Below are 7,229 nucleotides of genomic sequence, written 5' to 3'. Positions count from 1 at the left end.
CTGTAGCTCACATGCAGCCTGCAGGCTCCATGTAGACATTCAATTTGCAAACAGCTGCAAAGGCTTGAAACATTTGTGCCCTGCCCTTCTCTTCTCAAGCTGTTTATCAGGGTCCCTGGGGCATTGATAACTATCCCCATAGCTCTCCCAGCTGTTTGTGTGAGTGCTCCCTAACCCACTTCAAGCAGAATCAGCTGAGATAGTTCAAACAGTTTAAATAGGAGCTATGCGCTAACTCAGTTGATTGTGCCTGAAGTGGGTTAGGGAGCACTCAAACAAGTTGCTTTGTTAGCAGAAGCGAGGGGAGGGGTAAAGCACAGTAACATCTTAAGCTGTTCCAGCTGGATCCAGAAGAGGACATCTGTCTGTTATCTAAGTAACATAGAGACAAGTCCATGGAGAACCTGGAACAAAAACTGTGCTATGAAACTATGACAGCATGTATCAGCTGATGGTCTTACAGCTATGAGAAATGTGAAAACATTCATTCATCCTGGTGATATATTAGAAATCAAGTTTTTAATGATTATTTACATGACAATAATGATAACTAGTGCCTCAAGTAGAAGAGAGGGATCCTGATCTATACATCTTAGTGAATGACAGATTCTTCCAATACCATCATCATGCAGCATCTGGAGGACATCAAGGCCTCTCTCTCAGAACACAGCCATTGCTACTGTCATTTTATGCTTTAAGGTCACAGTGATCATTATGTCCTTCCGCTCTCAGCGCCACATAGGCCATGACAGCTAGCTGAGTTTAAGCTATAGTGAAAGGGAAATAGACATCCAAGAAGTGTACACGGTCCCAGTTTGACTATTTGTAGAGCCTGCCATGAGTTACATGACTGCAACTATGCTGTTTTGCATTGGTTTGTCTACACCCCTTTTCACCACAGCATCCAAATGCCTTCTAGGAATATGTTAAGTGATGTGGCTAATATCTGCCATTCTTTCCTTTCAGTCTCAAAAGACAGAAATGTGTAGGCAGGAAAGACCTGGGGTTTTTTACTTTTTATTTTAGGGATTTTAATCTTAAAGTGTTGATGCTACTGTATGTTTATAATAAAGAAGGTAACCTAAAGAAGCAGAAGGTGTTGAAGTTTTGATAACCCTTTACTCCCATGAGAATTTATTCAACAGTAACAGAGCAGCTCCCAAGAAACTCTTAGATAACTTTGAAAAAGCGAGCCTGCACTTAGCTATGAGCTGCCAGTCAGTATGCAAGAAGAGGGTGCTTTTGATGCACTTAGGCTAGCTTTGTGTTATTAAGATGAACTGCACGTTGTGTTCTAGATCATGCATCTTAAAAGCTGATAGTGTCATACCCAGATATATCACGTTGCTATTTCAAAGTAGGGGTAATGGAAACCCAGCTTTGGTTACATATGTAATCTGCCAGGAGGAGACAGGGGTTCCTAAACACAATGCATGCAAAAGCTTAGTGACAGCTCAGAGTCCAGGGACATCACCAAATTAATTAGCAAGTTAACCAATTGTGTTTGCAGACACTCAATGAAAAGAGACAACAAAAAAGGTTTTCTTTGTTTGTGTAACCTCTCCCCTGCTTGAAATCAGCCTCAGTCAGCTCTTCCTCATTGCTGAGCTCATCTGTAAAAGCTCTATAGGCTTTCTTAGTGGTACCGATAAGACCTAAGATCTGTTGAAGGACTGTACTGCTGGCACTTCAGTTCACGTTGCCCAAACAACTTACCTGCAGGCCACATGTTCATGGTGAATTCTAGTTAAAGGGAGAGTTGTAAGGCTATATTCTCCCATCACTCCTTATTTAGTGGACACATTTATAGAAGCCCTGAGAACATTCTGCACCTCTGCCTCCTCGCAGAGTGGCCCAGTAGCTTGAATTGAGTAACATGAGGGTGAGGGAGCACTACCACACATCCCCTTAAGTTTCTGTTGTGTCTAGCTATCATTCTCCATCCAAAATAATTTCAGCTATGTATTTATTTAAAAATTACTTTCAAATCTAAAATTTCGATCTCTGGACTAGTGGCTGGTCAGCACTCTCCCTTTAAACCTTGATTTTTGGCCAGTAGTGGAGAAGTGCTATCAGTGAATTACTTTTGCTTTAGATAAACTACACCATCTGATTTTGTTCATCTGACAAGCCAAAAAAACACACCTACATCTTGGTCAGAAATACGTGATTGTAGTCTCAACTTGTTTTCTAAGTAGCACAACTGATGACAACGTAAAAAAGACTCAATTCAGAAGCTCAAAAAGTAGCAGCATGAAAGACAGGTCTTTAATCCCTTGATCATCTCAAACATGAGGGTAGGTTAAGGGCAGCTGTTATGCAGTTGTCATCATACAATCACTAGGAAAGGTCACCCAGTCACGGTGTTCACACTCTGGCAATCACAGACGATTACTCAATCACTGGAAAGTAAATTGCTGGAGAAGCTAAGCTTTCCCCTTGGCTGCAGACGAAACAAACCCCCAAAAAAGCAGCAACACAGTGCAAACTACTCATACAAAGACATACCTGTAGAGGACACTAACTATTCTAAATTCTTTATATCTATGTGGACATGTACATGGCTATTTCTAAGACCATTCTTCAGCAGGGTACTTCACTCCACCTGTAATTTAAAGCAAATTTGAATAGTCCCACTGAAAACAACAGAATTATCCATGTCCCTAAAGTTTTATGTCCTTTAAATAAGTCTGCAAATTGGGGCCAAAACAAGCATTAATTCCTACTGGACAGTTGACCTTAATCTATCATGGCAGAAAACTACAAGCTCCTTAAGCAAACAGACTAAAAGGTACTTGATGTCTTTAAATTATATTGGGGTCTTCTGTTACACAACAAGTTAAATAGACAAGTTAAAGGGGGTTTGGTTGTGGGGGGACAGAGATTTACATCTTTTGCAGAACAGGTGACTTAATTTCTGAGTGTGTTTCCTAGTTGTGTATCCCACTGCTGTGGCATCATTATTTGCTCAGTAGATACTCAGGGGAACATTGCCATTTCTAGCACCTGTCTGTGTTTTTGTTTCCCAGGTAAAAATCTTTCTGTTGCTTCTCAAGTTTCTAAAACATCTCCTGTGTCTGCTTTTTCTGTGTTAGGGTTGAACAGAATCAGAATACAATACTCCTGTTGGTGTTGTATTACCAGCCACGATATTATCAAGTGCTTCCTACCTTCCCCTTTCTATAAACCACTCAGGATTTACTATTGGTGTGTATTTTCTTAAATTTTGCAGGGTGACTTCCTACCTCTCTTTCCTGAAGAGCCACTGTTAATTTAGATCTACTCAGAAACATTGTGGATTCTATCTAATCCATTTTCTATTTATACCACATTCATCACCATGGTAGCTGAATGCCTTAGAAAGTATCTTTGAGGTAGAGGCTATGCAAAGTTTATTTTAAACCACTCTGAATCTTTGCCTTTAAAATTGAATTCTAACAACTTCGTCGTGAGCCAGCTGAGAAATTACCCTTTTGCACTTTGCAAATAACAGTGAAATTTGAAGCCAGTCCAGCATGAGCCGGGACCCAGTTTTAGCTGAGAAGATCAGCTGCAGTAACCCTGACACCTATGTAAATAATACACTTCTATTTTGATAGTTCTCTTAAGAGAAATGTTATGATATAGAACATTCATAATTAATGAAAGCACTAGTTTCTCAGACTCAAGTAAAGCCAGCAGATTCGAAGTAAACTCTCATGCTCTCTTTCACCTATGTTAACACCCCTGTCTGCCTTGAAATCTGGTTATTATTAACTGCACAGTAAAACTCTGCATATATATGGGTATATGTATTTATGCAATGACATGACTGCATTACATGGTTTTAAAACAGAACACAAAGTGTTGTTCCCTGTACTCAGTTCTCTGTACTTTGTGATGCTGCAGCATGGAATTTGCCAAACATTACACCTCCAATTTTAGAAATAATACAGCAGAACCTATGTTTTTACATCAGGGGATTTTACCCCTGCACTTCTGAAGAAATATGAAAAACAACAGAAGGTCTCGCTAGTACCTAGGGAAGGTCTGAACTACTTCATTCATCCCTATCCTCCTAAACAATACCACTTAGGAATTGTAAATTTAAGGAAAAAGAAACAAGACTGCCCATATTGAACATGAGAATAGCATAAAGTCAGCTGTATTTGTCAAGTTTTTATATTAATTGTAGTATTCACTTTCAAATTCAGTCTTTGGGTTTTCAGATTGGTATTCGTAGGGAAAAAACTTGTATTATCTGACAGTTTCTTCCCTCCTTCCAACTTGAACTCACTGAGCAACTTCAACCAAGCTTGAGTAAAGGGTTAGAGGCCTTAAAGATGTAAACATTCCCAGTAATTGTGTAAAGAAAATAGCCAAGAAGCTTACAGAGGAAGGCAAATCTCGCCCTCACAGAGAGATTGCAGTATCAGCACAGCTATATTATTAGACAACAACAAGTTAACATGGCAGAGGCAACTTCCCAGGTGCCACTATCTAAAGGACTTTTTGCTTCATTTTCCCAAAACAGCTGCAGAAAGACAGCAGAACAGCACAGAACGCAGCAATACAGTGATGAATTTCTCCTTGTTGGAGTACGAATGGCCACCCAAATCTGCTTGGAAACAGATGCATTACAGCCAGTTCCAAAAATGGCAATTCAGGCTGCTTAGGCGCACCAAAAAAGAGAGAGATTTAAGTTCTTCCAGGGCTCCTCCAGGATGGAAGCAATAACCCAACCACACACTACATAGAACCACCCCCAGTATGAGAAGTGCATCATTCAAAAGCAACTGCACACGTATGTACGCGCAGAATTGCCTGCCCAATGGCTTCCATCCTTACGTAGAATTGCCTGCAGATTGATTTTCAGTCAACCCTCCAATATTCCAGCTGGGAAACTGTGCATCTTTTCTCCTGTGCACTGAATGGAATATTTGCTTCTGTTACTGTCCGAGTCATTAAAATACCATTCAAACAACTTTTATACAATGTAGTTTTTATCAATATCAAACATGCTCAAGTTTCATGGTTTGGTAAGTTTCCCATAACATGTTGTTCATAAAGCATAGATGTGTTTGTCACAATGATGCCGTATGAAACCTCACCTGAGGCCCAGAAGACTTGATGGTTAACACAGAACTGATTTCTTCATACAGACCATGAAGCAAACAAGAGATCACAATAATCTGATGAGAGACAATCTTGACATCCTCCAGCCCAGCCTACCTCTGCAGATATGTCAGCTAGACTCGTTTGGACAAGCAAATCAGTTTGTTGTTTGTTTTCTTTTAAAATACATCAAATGAGTCAACACATCAATAAAGCAGCAGCATATTTTTCCAGTTACTAAATACATTTGCTAATCAGCCAAACCAGAGATATCAAAAAGCCTCTTTGTGGAGGTACAGTCTTTGGTTTTCCCAGTCACCACAAGCACTGTCACACACAACACAAACATCATTTTGTTCTAATCAGGCTTTAAGAAAACATTTATTGTAGCTGAAAACAACTGTCCAAACATCATGGACATCCAAACTGCATGTGACAGGGTCAACCCCAGAGGCAGAAAAAGGGGTCTGACCGAGCCTTGCCACAGGAGTAGGACAATAGCTGCTCTGGAGCACCATTAAAAGCAACATGCAATTCCTCATCTCCTAAACCCCTGCTATTTATACGAAATATCTTTCTAAGTCTGTGTTTAACTTTTTCAAGCAGCAGAACTGTTTGTTTTTTTTTAAAAAAAAAGGCTTTTGAGGAAAATCTTGTGAATTTTTCAGGTTGCAACAAGTCACACACCAGAAGGGCTCTGAGGCTGGTACTGGCACACAGTACTTGGAGGTGGAAACCCAGCTTTCTACAGGGGCCAGAGGCTAATTCTCTTCAGTAACACAAAAATCCTGGCATATTCTTTCTGCCAGCAGGGGAATGGGCTGTTTCCTTCTCCAAGACCTTCCCACAAAAAGATTTACATAAACTGGAACTGGACCTTATTTCTAACTCAAGCAAATATACCTTTATTGGGCATTTTCATATTAAAACTGATGGAGAATCCCCAAAATCTGTAGTTGGACTTAACTCAGTGCAAGTACTCTTCCATTTAGCAGTAAAAATGCTAAGTAAGGGGTGTTTTTTGACTCTAAGTTTATAGGTCCAGCATCAAACAGCTGTCACCTACTGCAGAGAGCTCAGAACTATGGTAGTTGACCCACTATCCATTGAATTATACTTTTTTTGCTTCTCTACCTGAACCACCATAAAGATTTATGCCAGCCTCAATGTTTCTAAGTTACACAAGCTCAGTCACCATCAAAACTCAGTATTTCTCTATACGAGATAGCAAAGGAGACTCATACTCCCAAACTAGTATTTTCATCTTCTGCTATATGGAAAAGGGTCATTTTCTCAAATACTCTTGGCTGTTTCTTCCCCCTCAGCTCCTGTGTCTCCACTAATACCTCCCTGAATCCAGCTCCGCTTGTTTTGGGGGGGCTGAAATATATATCAACTAACAGACAAACCAGGACTTTTTCATGAAGTATAGAATTTTGCTAATGAATTACAAAAAGTTTTGATGCTACTACTGTGTAAAGGCAAAACCCAATGGTTCAAGTCTCCTGTATCACAGCTTCAGCATTTGCGAAAACAAAATCTTTCAAGTCTGTGGACACCTGGTTTCACACAATACCTTCACGTACACCACAAAGCAACAAGTCTGTTCTGCAACTGGGGAAAAAAAAAAAAAAAGAAAACCAAAACAATTGCAGCACCTGTAAACATATGCAAAGTGTTCCTAATCTATATATCTCGGCTATGGGTAGCAGTGACGATGCAGCAGCATGGAGTGGGCTGTGGGTGATTAACCAAGTGGGTGGCTCTTCCATTGATCTCTTCACCCTGCTTGTTGCCCAAGCAAAGTAGATTAAAGCTAAATCAAATGTATTTACCCACACAACAAGCAGACCCCCAACTGAGGCAGATGTGCGTGGCCACTCCACTATTCTGTGAGCCTTTGCATACCAAATTGCCTCTTGCCTATAATCCCACTCTGAGAAATGTAAGGTTTGTAGCAAGCCTTTAGAGCAGCTAAAAAGAAGTACTTCTGTGGTACTTGTGTGGGTGCCGTGCCTTTCCTCAGATGGTTTTGTTTTGTTGTTTGTGGGGGTTTTTTTTGCATAAAGTCAGCTATCATTACAGTAGCTGAGACTATCACATCATGAGGTTGAAAGTAAGAAAGACTATCAGTA

This window comes from Calidris pugnax, unplaced genomic scaffold (assembly GCF_001431845.1).
Source record: "Calidris pugnax isolate Ruff unplaced genomic scaffold, ASM143184v1 scaffold54, whole genome shotgun sequence".
Lineage (NCBI taxonomy): Eukaryota > Metazoa > Chordata > Aves > Charadriiformes > Scolopacidae > Calidris > Calidris pugnax.
Note: the sequence above shows the minus strand (reverse complement) of the source record.